Consider the following 15,512-nt stretch of genomic DNA (forward strand, 5'->3'; position numbering starts at 1 on the left):
ACGCGAAAAGGCATCAATAACTTTCTTGTACCTCAAGGATGAACCAGGACAATGTTTTTCTTTGTATTTAATGGATGGCAGACATTCTTTATACGTTTTATGTTTCAGTTTATTTCAAATGTTTTTGAAAAAAAAAGATTTCTTGGTGTAAATAGGTGCTCATTATCTGGGTTCTATCGTCACTCAAGTTCTTTCTCCTATTAAGTAGGGGATAGACGATAAGACCCGACTGTCACAATTTTATATGTGAAAAGTACACGTATGTGGAATTTTGTTAGGGCTGCTTAGAGAAACTGTCATTAACGTAAGTGGTGATCGACAACAGCACTACTCTATAACGTACGATACAGTCATACCGTGAGCAATGGCATGCAGGGGCACTAATGCATATTCTCATGTATGATATAACTGCTTCTACTGGTGAATAGCACATAGTGTTGTTTGTATGTTGCTGTGTAATGTAATGCTATTCTGACCATGAGTATATATTTCTGATGTCAGATTTCAAACATCTCTGTACGAATCAATGATGACAGTAATGTAAAATGTAAAAATGCCAATAAATATATTTAAACAAAAAAAATGGAAGAAAGTGTTGGATCCTTCCTCCAACACAATGGGTATGTTCCACTAAGAGCAAACTAAAGTGGGTTGCCAGTTGATATGGCAGGGGGACTGGGAAGACTGGTGCCCTTGGTGACCTGCGTTGTGCCTGCCTGAACCCCGGCCACGAAATAACTGGATAGGCTATTGTGGAGTCAGTGGAGCCTGGCACTGTTTTTATGCCAACCGTCTAGGGTGGCCCCAGAAAGGCCAAAACTAGTGGGGGAAATGTCTGTCAGGGGTTAAAAGGTTTTAAGAAGTGCCCTGGCTCTCCTCAAAACATTCTAAGTTGGCATCAGCTCATTTGCCAAATAGGCGGGATCCATCAAAAGGCATATCAATATGGGATGCCCGCACGTCTCTTCAGAAACCACACTAGTCCCAGACAAACGGTAGTATCCAGACCAGCATAGATCATGTATTTGCCTGCTTCTTGAATGATTTGTGCCAAGAAGCCATGTATTATTCCAGGACTGCCACCAAGATCTCACTGGTTATATCTCAGAGGGCATGCGTGTAACAGGCAAACAGCAATGTCAAAGCTAGGCTCGCGTGAGAGAACATTTGTTACCTGAACGCCTCAATCCTCTTTGACTTCCTGTCCGGGGGTGACGGTGTACAGAATAAATTGGGGTTCCTCTTGCTGGTACACGCCTGGACTACCAAACTCTATGGAAAATATCCGGTTTGCGGGTGCTGGCCTGTTGCATCAGGCCACCTGCCTTTTCACCGGCAGGAAAGAGTGAGACTTTGATGAAGTGTCCACCAGAATATCAGTTAGGGCTTTATTGAATGGGAGTAAGGACTCAAAGGCTGCAGGACCAGGCTGCAGAACGTCTGTAAAGATATTTGTTATAACTTTCACAGAATTACAGTTGTAAATCCAGGACCACAGCAGCATATCAAATTACAATAGCAAATGAAGCACTCTCACCCAAGAGGGGAAACAATTCCCTATCAAGGGAAATATTAAGCCCACTTGCCTCCTGTTGGTCCATATATAAGCTGTCATCATTGAAATGTGGGGTTAAATCATCTACCTTATCACCATTGTCCTGTCTATAAGGTAGACTCTGATCTGAATCAGAACCAAAAAGATGATGGACCCTCTCAGGACTGCTCTGTAGTAGTGGCGGTACAATGTCAGAATTAGGCTTAAAGGAACTGGATACACTGGAGCACGTTTGGAGTGTGACATTGGTTGAGGATGATATGGATTTGGCTCAGGGTCACACATCAAAGTTGGCACCAGATCCCCCTTCAGTGATGTTGATATCAGTGTCGATGGAAGAGGGACAGGTACAGGTCTACGAGCTGGAATGGAGGTCAACACATTTCTGGAGTCAGTGCAGAACCTAAGGCAAGTTCAAGGGGCTCACATCTGCTTATGGTAACCTGACTGGAGGTCCCTGCAGATCCTTGGGGCCGTAAGATGCACCAGAAGGAGCAGGAAGACTACCAAAAATACACGGCGCGGCTTCCTTAAAGGCCTCACCTTGCTGTGTTGTTCCTGATGGCACAAGGAACCCGGGCTCATTAAGAACAATTGCAGAATTGGCTTCCCCAAGCATGGTTCAGGAGCTATAAAAGCTCATGTTCACACCAGAACATGGGCTTCTATGGGAATTCACAAGGGCATATTATCCAGCCCATTATCGCCGCTTTAGCGGCAGTTTCCTGCCGCTAAAGCGGCGATAATTTTAACACCGTTTCTTGATAATATGCCCCAAACACTTTTCTTTCAGTGGAGAGTGTGGTATTGGGAGTCCCGGTTTCCCTTCTTATGTTTCCTTTTGATTTGAACTTTGACTTACATGATGATTTCAACCATGGTTAAGATCTGTCCCGGGATCGAAATTCAGCACGGGAGTGGGTCAGCGCCCTTGACTTGGAATGGGATTTACTTCTTTTGATGTTCAGAGACATCCAACTTTGTGGTCTCAAATTGCCCCCGGTGCATGAGGATACACTCTTTGCACAACTTGTATTCATGCCCCAAGCCCAGACACCAAAGGAACACCTTGTGCCAGTCCAGTACTGACGTCTATATCTGAAGTCATGGCATGGTTTGCACCCAGTAGTTTTAAGTTGGGACATCATTGCATTGCACATTGGATTCGAATTGAAAACTTGTCAAAATGTTGAATAAGAGAGCAGATTTCCATATCTGTACTCAAAGGCACAGAAAGAAAGAAACTCGTCAGCACGCAGGGGTGGTGCTTATATGCGGCTCCACTCTGCCACTTCTGGGGCGCAACAAAGACAATGTGGAGTCACACAACGCAATCTAGCAGCAGGCAGAAGAACTGCTGGGAAGTTTTCCAGATCCAGTATTGTACCTGCCAATATGCTAATGGTGAGGAATCTGCATTTAGAAGTATCCATTGGAAATTATGTTATCAGTTGTTTTCCAGAATCTGAACTCTTATGAGGAAGCAAAACTGCATACATTAGACGATTGGAACATTAACTATTTATTTGCAAAAAGCATCTTATTTTCGTTCAACTGATCTTCTTTATGCTTGTTTTGGCAAAGAATAAGGAGCCATCTGTAGCTTCTTTGAATGAATGGCTGAGTTCGGCAATCTTTGAATCATATTTAGAATAAAAAAATAATTGTCCCAAAAAATATTCATGGCAGTTCCACTAGGAGAATGGTAGCTTCACTCTCTTGAGGATTATCATTAGAGAATGCTTGTTTGGCCACTATATGGTCCATTGCTCATAAATTTGTTAGATATTATCATTTGCAGATACGTGAAGGATCCTCTGCATCATGTGGAAAAGGTGTGATAAATAATTGATTTTGTGTGGAATAAAACACTTTGTATCTGAAAGTTTCTGGTTAGTTATATTGAGGTGGAAACTACCTCTCAGTCCTCAATGAGGTGGAGGAGGCCTTCCTCTTCAAAGTCATGTGTTCCATCACATCCTCCCTTCTTGCACCGCTGCTATCAAGAAAACAGGAAGCAGGTGTGGCTAGAAACCTTTACTGAATGACAAGAAAGCTGACTTGGATGTGAGTAACTTGAACAAAGGAGAAAAGCGGAGACCCAATGATGAAATGTTAAAACTTGAAGAATTTAAATTAATTTTTTTAACATCTAATATGTGTGGGGGTGACAGTTGGAACACTGCAGCCTCATCCACTTGTGTTCCCACGTCGCAAGTGTTAGCACGCTTGCCTTAACCATGCATATGCGTGGATAGGGGTCAGGGTATTAGGCCTAAGGGCAGTGGAAGGGGTCATTTTAGGGACAGCGCGGAGGTGTGAGGGGGTCAGGGTTGTGTTTGTTAAGGGACAGGGTTTTATGCCTCTGGGCAGGGGAGGGGAAGGTGTAGTCAATGCCGTTTTTAGGGCTTAGGGGAGGGCGGGGTAGTTTTTAGGGCTCGGGAGTGGATGGGGTAATTTTTTTAAAATAGAGGTTTGGGTTTTAGGCCTAAGGGCAGTGGAAGGGGTTGGGGTAGATTTCGGAACAGCGCAGGGTGGTGGGAGGGGGTCAGGTAGTTTAAGGGTTAGGGACAACATGGGGGTTTGGAGGGGGTTGTAATATTTGGACTTCAGGATGGGGGGTGGATGGGGAGTTTGTGGCTTAGGGCAGGGCTGGGGGGTTGCACCCTTAGCCATGCACCCTTTAACACGAAATTAAGTGGTTAAGGCATGCTTGGTAAAGGAATGCGTAGTTAAGACGCATTTGTGGTTTTGGCTGCGTGGTAAAAGCATGTGTGGTTTAGCAATGCATGCATCTATCAAACAACCGTGTGGGGGCAATACAAGAGCCTGTCTTGAGGCAGATTGCTCAATTAATAAGCACTATGAAGAGGAAGACTATGACTTGAAGTAACAAAAACTATAAGTAATTAATCCAACTATCACTACCTGCAGACGCAAAACATATATGAGGAAACAGTTTATTTATTTTGTTTCTGGTCCTTTACTAGAAATGTAGAAGCATGTGCATATACTTATTTGACCAACTTGCTTCTTGGGTACTGATTTAGAAAATAACATACACCTAGTGTTAAAATATAATAATGTAGTCTGGGAATAACTTCTGGTTTGGTATTTGGAGACCTTTTTCTTACTGAACTACTTGAAAAGCAGTTTTCTAGTCTGTTTGAGACATGCACCAAAAAACAGAACAGGCATGCCTCAACTTTTAAAGTTTCGCGCCCTGCTCTTCAGGTGACATTAAAAAATAATTATTTGAGGATTAAAGTATATAAATTGTTAAATGCTTTTCAAACAGGGAAGCATGTTTGCATTCAAAATAAGCGGGCAGACGTGATATGCATTTAGTATTGACCCATATACATTTCTCAGTAACATTTTCTTGTGTTAAACCAAAAAGGTGTAGTATACTAGAAACATGCTAGAACTAGTGTGGGTGAATTAATGTAAGAAGAAACTAAGAATCTGCGTTAGCGTTTGATGGATGGCATACTTCAGTTAAAACATGAAGGATAACCCATCCGCCATAATACAAATTCATTATAGCCTATGAAACTTGCAATATGGTGGACGGGATATGTGCCACATTTGCCATTGGTCATACCCTAAATCAGGCCCTAAGTAGAGAGATCCTGCATTTATTTACATGGATACACATGTCTGGATTAATCTAGGAGTGGCCACAAACTAGTAGCTGTACAGTACATATTTGTGACTTATAAAATCTCTTATAGACTAATTGAGAGAGAAGTGGCAATCAAAAGGTCGCTTTGGCATGAACAGGTAATGCAGCATTTTAAAACAAAAATGGTTGAGCTGTATATGCCCAGCATTGTGCCAAATAAAAAAAGTGCATAATGCCCAAATAAGAGTTGTTTCCCTAGTGCGATTCAGTTTCTCCTTACCAGCATTAATGTAAAAAAGGCTTTGTCAATTTAGAATGCCTATTTGTAAGTAATGCATGCCAGTCACAGAGCACCTGGTCGAAAAGTAATAATATTAGAAATAAGTCTTCACACATGATTTATCATTCAAAATCAAATATGTCTTGTAATACACAGTTTTGTCTTGCATATGTTACTTTAACCAAGCAAAAAGTTCTAATTTCCAAAGACTGGCATACACACCGGAGAGCTACATCAGTAGCAACACGAGCTACTCATTGGAGACGCCAGGCTTAGATACTTATCCTTCTTTTAAAAAAAGAACGACAGGAAATGCTAGTTTTCGATGAGCAATGCTAAAGTTTCACATGGAATTGAGTGTGGTTTGATTTCTTGCACATGTGTGGAGATAGCAGCATTCATGAACATGTTCTGTCTTGGGTGGTAACAGGAGGAGAGCAGGTAACAGTATGGACACTGGAAGTGCTGTGTACCAATATCTGTGTTACAAAGTGATCCAAAGGAGATTACATTTAGGGTGACCTTTTGTGCCGCTGAGATTCCTGCTAGGTACAAGTGCAGTTATATTGAATGATTTGGTGGTAGTCAGATTGATCTTATAATATCAGTTCTGTGTAGCTAGTTGGTTCTTGAACCCATGTCGGAACTGGATGAGGTATGCTGACACTCCATTAAAGGTCATGGTAAAGCAATTCGAGCAGGATATTTATCCTCCTCTTTTATGATGACGTTGTGGAGAGGCAAAAATATCATAGACTGAGATGTTATTACTAGAAAACGTTAAACCATGTGACTTGGTGGAGTAATCAAAAGGAGTAGTCTACATTTTCCTCATGAAACTAGCAGGAAATGATGGGATGACTGCAAATTAAACATGTCAGCAAAAACAAACCAACCTTTTGTGATAGACCGTACATAGTTTAAGGAGTAGCTGGTTTAATATCACTATATAACTGTGAGAAAATATGTTGTAGCAGTGACATGCCTATAGTGGGATGCAGCTGTTAAAAGCCAGGCTAGGTCAACATGCTAATAGTATTTACTGATGCAGGGTAATTTTGCCCCAAAGAGCAGCTGGAAGGAAGCACTTTCAACTAAGTGTTATTAAAACTTTCTCTCTCTCTCTCTCTCTCTCTCTCTCTCTCTCTCTCTATATATATATATATATATATATATATATATATATATATATATATATATATATGCTAAATACCTTCTCCACTGTAGCAGAAAAAAGCTTGAACACTCTTGCAAGATGAAAGTAAAGTTTAATGGCTCCAAACTACGCGTTTCAGCTTTCACCTTGTTCACGCTCCTGAGTGGGAACAAGGCGAAAGCTGAAACACGTCATTTGGAGCCATTAAACTTTATTTGCATCTTGCTAGAGTGTTCAAGCTTTTTTCTGCTACAGTGGAGAAAGTATTTTGAAAGTGTGGGGTTGCCGGTAACCCACGCTCGGACCGCCCATTTTTGACAGCCTTTACCTAACCGGGACTGTTGTAACATTATATATACAAATTGTCCTGTAGCAGCGGGAGCACTGTTCAGTGGGTGCCCGCGTTGAGACCAGGGCAGTGTCTAGTAATTATTCAACACGAAAAAAAGGTATCGCGGCACACTTCTTGGGTTACAAGCAGTTATTTTATTTCAGAACGTGACAAGAGGTGTGCCGCGATACCTTTTTTTTGTGTGGAAACACATTATATATATATATATATATAAAATCAAACAGCACTCCTGACCGCTTACAAAGCGGCAACTCAGCAGGCGCAGACCTCCTCTCAATTTGAATTGATTTGGCTCAAAAGTAAAACGCCATCACACCATCAGATAAAGGCAGTGGAAAATGTAATTGCAAAAGTGCAGAGCAAGTGCTCTCCTCGACGCGTTTCGCTCCACGGGAGGAGCTTGGTCACATTATATATATATATAGTCATATTATGGGACAATAACTTTTTTGTACTACTCTTAGCCATGTTTGGTAAGTGGAACACCTCTTTATGAAAGACCTTTTGATTCCAATGTGGCCAGTAACTGCAGTCAACAGCCACACTGGAGAGCAGCTATAAGCAACTGAAATCTCAGTGTGGAAATCTGGGGAAAAATTAGAAACTGCTGGGCTAATCAAACACAGAATTCACAGCGTCCCCCAGTAATTCCTCAATTCTAAGGGGACTCTTCGGGTCCCATTTGTAAATCCTGATAACCCCAGCCCTCTGGATTTAATGGTACCCCTGGTATCAGTATCTCTGGGGGCTGAAGTTACCAGGATTACTGGGCAACTCAGGACGATGGCTCACAATAAATTTGAAGTGGGTTCGGTGATAGTCCTGGTACCAAAAACAAGCACAATTTAGACCACTTTGAGACAGTAACATCCCATTTGATGAAGAATAAACAGACGAATTAGCCTGTTTAGGCTATTTGAAACACAGCCTCCATATATTCTACCAATATGCAGAACAGACACTGTTGGAAATCATTTCAAGAAAACTCTCACGCTTCAACCTGCGCACATACTGCTTTGAAGTACATTTTTTCTTTCAAGGGATTGCCAACTCTATGATAATGGCACCCTGAAATGAAGGTACAATAGCTAATGTAATACAAAACCTTTTAATGTGTATAGCTTTGCAGTTTGTAAAACAAAAATGCACCACATCGTTTGTTTAGGTTCTCGCACATTGATACAGAGGCCAAACAACACTTTTATGCATGTTAATAGCTTTCAATAAAGAGGTCACCGTTTTTACAAATGAATTTAATGCATAGCTTTTTTAGAGGTTTACTACTGTGTGTGTGTGTGTGTATATATATATATATATATATATATATATATCATACGATTCTTGATAAATTGAAAGGAATCCTATTTTCATCTGCTATTTAGTATTCTATGCCCCTCCTGTTAGTCCATTTAAACAGGGCTTCTGCCAAGCCAACATTACTGTTTCACAATTTCTTTTATCTCAATCACACATTGTTCACACGTCTGTATAAATACTTTTGTATAAATTCAATTTTGATTTTTAAATAGACTTTTATTTTTAAAGTTGTTCTTTTTTCATTCTGTTTACATTGTATGTAACTAGCAAAGTTATTTTACACAATACATTCTTTGAAGAACTTTTGTATTTCAAAAACTAGTTTGCATTTTTAAACGGTATAGTATATAGTCTTTCATCTTAATTCATCTCACATACTTTCTTTGGATACTTAGAAATCGATCATCAGTTTGAGAAGCTTACCTAAAAAACAAATATTGAATTTTGTCATCTTTATTAAGTCAGGTGGGAGTCAAAAGCATTTTCATTCATTCCTAAACAATGTTTTTCAAATCAATATATGGTAATTTTGCAAGTGGTGTGATACAAATGTCAAATGCTACATTTCTAAGGGAACACTGTCATCCCTATTTTGCATAGAATTTGCATGTTGCATATATATTTTTTGTGCCAAACATTACAAAATTCTAATTTGCTGTTGTTAATAATGTTCTTGCTGAGAAATGCATATCACCAGCAAGTGCACGTAGCATCTACTCTCCAGACTTTTCCGCCAAACCTAGCAAAATCTAAATAATGGTGAGTAAAATCTTCCTATAAAATGATCTTTCAGCATGCTGTCATATTTTCACACACAATATTTCCCATCAGAAGTTTAAAGGAATACCCAGCTTTCTTACGTTTGTCCCCTGACCATTCTGCCCCACACTGGATAAAAACATAATTAGTTTCCCAAATGTTGTTACAGGTAAACAACCGTTAATATAAGATTCTCTCTAAATTTCTCAAACACAGACACAAACTATCTATAATATGAGAGCAGATGCTTATGGTCACCACTATAAACACAATGCAGTGTGTAATTTAGATGTTTTATGGTAGAGCCGGTGACCATAATCATGACTTGGGACTTTCAGAGGATTTAATACTTAGATGTAAGTTGTATACCTTTTTTTTTTTTACTATCACACACACGTCTCTAATTAAAAATATTTTTATTTTAAAATGTGTCACTTTCTATACAAGTAGCCTTACCTTTAATCTCTGATTAGAGCTCCAAGTTTCATGTTTTTACTGATTTCTACACATAAAGATTGAAAACGATGTTTCCCTGTCTGTATCATTTATAAAAACAAAAAAAATGGGTAACGGGTATTCTGATTAACTTCCCAAGAAGTTCACTAAGCCTCCTAGACCAATGACTGTGACTTCTCCATGTGTTTCCAGTATGTATAATCTGATAACTTACACATAACCACTGACATGCAGAGTGCTTGAATATATTTTGGTCTTAACTGCGACTGGAATTCAGTGTACATTGAAAAGTTTAACAACTGTGTTAGTATTGTATATGGCTACTTCATATAGCATGAACAGCCTATTAGAAGTCAAGAATGAGTGTTCAATGTGGGAAAATACATTTTGCAACTTTTTTCACTGAACAAAATACAGATGTGGGTAAATAAAAATACAATTACTTTAAATAAATATGGATAGTTACATATGTAAATGTCAAAAATATAAATTCTGTTAAACAGGTCACCTTATCTATGATGTCCTCAACCTTTTCAATATTAAGAAATTTTGTGAAGGAGTCCTTGTATCACAGATCCAAAGTGAGAAATATTTGCATCACAAATGAGGGCATTTTTCAACCTCCAGTACTTTCTGCTATTTGAAAATATATTATGCCTCTATACAGGCTATTGCAGATTTACTGTAGCACACTGTGCACTCATTTTTTTAAAGTTACATGAGCTAAAAAGATAGATGGAGAAGTTTTTTTCCTGTAGCCAATCACCTTCCTGAACGCCACTATGTCATTGAAGGTCTTCGGACAATTTTACATTTTTGCACAGATATCTGTAAATTGTATTTTAAAAATGTCAGCACAACTAATGAACAAAATTGCACAAAACTTGGTGAAACACACTAAAGACAGTGGGACCGTCTGCAAATAATATTTGGTGCCATTATATCTAGTGATTCGTTTGGTCTGGTAAGGAGAATTTAGGGAACTAGAGGGATGGGCTGAAGGATAGACATGTTAATACAAAAAAGCACATAAGAGTAATACAATTGCAATTCCCAAAATTAATTTCTAAAGTTACTACAGGCCGAGAGCTTTCAAAGCAAGCTATAATGTACTTTAGCTGTAGCACACACCCTAAAAAAAACAAAGGAGTCAGGGAATTAAAATAACATCCTATTTAAACTAATGGTGCATGAATTACATGTTCAGAATTTCAAATGTTATATGTATGTATATTTTTAAAGTAGTTAAAAATGTAATATTTAAAAAAAATGTAAAGACAAGTTTAATTTAAATAAATACATGAAACGTTTAAACATTGTTAACATTTTTAAATAATTTAAATATTTATCTTTTAACCAAGCTTACTAAATATGAAATAAAGAAAAAAATATGAGTTAAAAAAATAATATTAATAATAAATTAAATTCATATATTTAAATTGTGTATTTATCTAATACACATTTAGGGGCATATTTGCTAAGATCTCACGCAACACAGCAACAGAAGTTGCTGTGCTGTTTTGTGTGAAAGGGAGACTGCAGAACTGCACCATATTTACAAAGATATGGCACAGTTCTGCTCTCTTCTAGCGCTGGCCGACTGGTGGGTGTCGAGTGTCAATGCAGGAACCCTTGCATCATGTTGCAAGGGTGCCTACGTTGTGGTAAGGATAGTGTTCCTGCAATATACCTTTCTGCACAAAAAATATCCTTTGATGCCTATACCCCTTTGTATTTGGGCGTCAGAATGCAGCCCACATGCAAAGAGAACCTAACAAGGAGAAATAATGATATGGCTCCTTGTCATGCCAGCCACAGGAATATGGTATTCGCACAAACCAATGCTCACTAGTCCTCGTAAATTTAGTTTTGAGTCAAAATTCATGTATGAAGGCATGTGAACACCTATACTTTAATCCTGTAACGCCTAGCTGACGCAGTGCCGCAATATGCACATCATTGCGTTACTTTCTTCCCAAAATAGAATTTGCGACAGGCCGTGCCAAAAAAGTGACATAACCCAGAGGCAAAAAAATTGTAAATCTGAGCCTTAATTTGATAGATTAATGTACTTGATATAGTCTGTTTTGGAATACATCTGCACCTGCTTTTACACCTCTAGTAATGTAGTAACTTTGGATGTTTATTTTGTTATTTGCAATTGTCTTACTCCTTTCTAGGTGTGTTTTTGTATTAGTATGTTCCTCTCTAACTTTCTTTTCCTACTTCCCTATTGCCATCCCATTCAGCAGCATTTTCTAACCACATCCCCCTTATCCGCCCCACATTCACTACAGAAACATATATCTAATTGTATGGACATTGTTGCAGAGTAGATGCCTCCATACAAGAAAAAATAGGAGAGGTGAAGGCAAAGGTCTCCGGCTAAAGTTTTGTGAGTGGCATTTTATAGTATGTGAGTATTTCTCCTGTAGTATGTACTATAAAATGCATTTTGCAAATTGTCAGCGTGAAAGCAGAAGACAGTGTACTGCATGAACCATCCATCAATTGGGCCCTCAGTCACAAATTTCCCATAAAACTTTTGGCAGCCACTGGACGTTATATTTTCTTTTCTGCTCAGTATTTTATTGTCCATTGATCAACAAATTCCATTACTAAACCCGTATTAACTAGTTTCTCAAAATAAAGTTGGAGGCATTCGGAAATAAAATTTGATGCGCTAGAGACTGCTATAATTAAGAATCCTAAAGTGTTGTTTTTGCTTGCTGCTGATGCAATATTAGCCAAAACCTTAGCCGTAATCTAGGCTTTGGTAAGAAACTCAACCTAAGAGAATATGGGAGAGAAAACTGGTTTTCTCAGACGTTGTACATTATTCTTGAGCACAAATAAAGAAATCACATAGCCGACAAAATGTAACAACATAAGCACAGGTGTCTTGAACATGAACTAAAATATATGAGACTTGATGAAGGACAAACGTGGTCCTTCATTATCATCTAGTTAACATTCTTCTTTTATACTGTTCTTCTGCATGATAGCCGCAATAATCATCGTTTATCTTAAAAGTAGAATCTGCAATTGAAATCGATATGTTTCAATAGCAGAAGGCTTGCTATTTCCAGTGATTACAATGAGACAGGAATCTGAAGGGGCACAGCCTCAATTTCTAGCCTTACATGAGGAAGGCCAAAAAGTCACAAGTGCTGGTCATTGATGCATGCCCACTTATGGACACAGGGCATCCACACTTGATATTTGCATAATATTGGTTTTGAATTTAGGTATCATAAAAAGTTCTGGTAATCCATAAAAAAACAAACACCATAACACTGCCCACATGTGTCAGATACGCTGACACTACAAACAATGGTGCTAATTTGTGATGGAATGTATTTGTATGGTGAATACTTGGTGATTGTAAACTGGAACTAAACTGAAACCATCAACTCAGGATTGCAAAAAAATCAAAACGAACAAATATTTAATATTGACATTTAGAGAGATAATATATTGTTTAAACGCTGCCAAGTTGTTTAAATTGTAAGAACTTAAAACAAAATAAATATATCAAAAATAATAATATTGCCATTTGGCAGCACTAACCTGCAATCTAATTTCAAAGGAGGAATCACTGGACAGCTAGGTCAAGGGCACACTTCTTATGTCAAAAGGTACTGATGCAGAGATCTCCAACTTCTAGGTCTTTTTCACACTCGGAAAAAGCTGTCACTATTAACAGCTGACCAGATATGAAGAATCTCAGCTTCTGGAAAAATGGATTTGAAAGAACCAACAGCCAAATAGACGAACTTCCTTCCAAGACTTATTCCCAATTAGGAACTACACACAAATCTTTAAAAAGCCATCTTGGAAATATTATACAATTGAAGCTGTCTGAGCTCTAAAGAATAGAACACATACATCTTTTGCCAAAGTATGTAGCATTCCTCAATAATTTTCTGTCACGTTTGTCGGTCTTTGAGCTATTACTCTTCAGCATCAACTGGTTGTTTTTTCTATAAAGATGAACATATCACTAAATGTTTTGACTTTAGTAAGTCCTCTACTTTTCTTTCAGTAAGACTGACTGGCTCACTGGCCCATCCCCTTAAAACGGCCCATAGTACTTAGTGGTTGTCGCTACCAGCAAATACTGTAGCCACTTTGAGAAACTTAAACTTATTCTTATGAATGGTATTATCTCTGTTTGACTTTTAGTGAACATGCCACTGTGTAACAGGGATCACTCACACTTATCTTTCAGATATGGAAAGACCAGGATGTGTTCTCAGTGTAAAGATCTCAGTTGGGGCTATGACTCACTGCAATTAGTATTATTAATTGTTACCTGTGACAAAATTAATCCATTAGATATTATCTATCTTGCTTGAAGGCAGATGATGGGAAAAGTGACGTTACTGATCCACCCCCCTGCTGCTGTTGTGTTTTTCTGGGTGTATTCTGCTGGGGACAACGGGAAGAGGGGTATGGCGTCTATCAACAGCAGGTAATAGGTGTGGTACCACTTTTCCACTGAACCTAGTATGGAACAATAAAAAAACATAAAAGAGGGTCAAAGAATCTCGGGGTGAGGGATCGAAAATTATGTCCAAACAATAACATACCCTTTTGTATTGTAAAACTTCATTTGAAATCTGGAAAAGTCCACTGCAGTAGATGAATTAAAATCTAATCCGCTCTTAGTGGCAACAGACAAAAATTTTAATTTTGGAAATATTTCCTACTTATTGAAAAGAGGACAAATTATTTCCAAATAAAATAACATTCTTGCAAAATACACTGTAGTATTTTTCATGAAAAGTAGTTAAATATTTATTTTCCATACAGCATATATTTCAATAACAGATTGTGGCATATGGATGAACAAAAAGGTCTTGCAGTGTTTAAATTAATGGAATTCTACCAAACACAATCAGTAATACCACAGCACTGCTGGCGTTTGAGAAGTGTTCATATTTTTAAAGTGACTTGCCTTCGTGCACTAGAATAAAAACTGTGATGGCCCTCCATGTACAATCATTCAATAAATTACTAACACATACAAGCTACGTTACAGTTTTGATTTGCATTCTTGGAGCATCTGAATGCTGCATATTGCTTATTAAGCACTTGGTAAATTGTAGAGTTGACTGTTAATGTCAGTAAGTGAGATTGAAAGAATTATTATTAGTTAGTGTGTATACCTGTTTTAAATAACATCTCACATTGCCTGCGTATGAACGTTTTTTAATGCTGTAATATGATTACTCATGGTGAAGAGCAGCAACAAATGCTGCACCACCAGGGCAGGAACAGTAGTAGATCATTAGAAGTCAACATCCAGCATTACTGTGTAGAAAAATAAAGAAAACACTGTCAGCAGTGATGAAGGGCTTCGATCGTGTAATGTGCTACAAACAACTAACAAAACAAATCTATCAGGTCAATGCATTGTATGGTCTAAGCCCGAGAAACTATAATGATGGCTGTGGAGGGGGACTTAGTTGTTAGGGTTTCACATAATATGTAAATATGATGGATGTAAGTGCAATACATATGATGGAATTCTGAACATGTGCGAGCAAAATGTACATTATGTTTAGGAATAATGTCACTACAGAATGCAGAAAGCTCCTCCAGCCCAAATTTCTCCCCAGTTGCCCTGGTGGTGGTTCTGTACACCTTCCCTATTACAGTACAAGAAATTCAAGCTTGATAGATACATCATCTTTGGAAGGTTTCAGTAATTTTCCTTTGTAAACTTAAAGACCCTCCTGACCAATACTCACTATAACAGTGCAATTTAGTTCAGTTTAAATATTACCTGTATTTGTGCAACTTGTATATCACTGTGGATCCGAGCATGCCTTACCACTAGGAGGTGGGTGGTTGCAAGTTCATGACTCTACTTGTTGGTCCCTGGCAAGATTAGTGTCTACAGGCTGACACTCACTGGATGAATAATGATAATGCAACATGCTAACCCCTAACAGGTTGACAGTGTTACCCCATTTAAAGTAATGCTTTAGCTATGATTTACTGAAC

The sequence above is a fragment of the Lissotriton helveticus genome, chromosome 2_1, assembly GCF_964261635.1.
Source record: "Lissotriton helveticus chromosome 2_1, aLisHel1.1, whole genome shotgun sequence".
NCBI classification, from domain to species: Eukaryota; Metazoa; Chordata; class Amphibia; order Caudata; family Salamandridae; genus Lissotriton; species Lissotriton helveticus.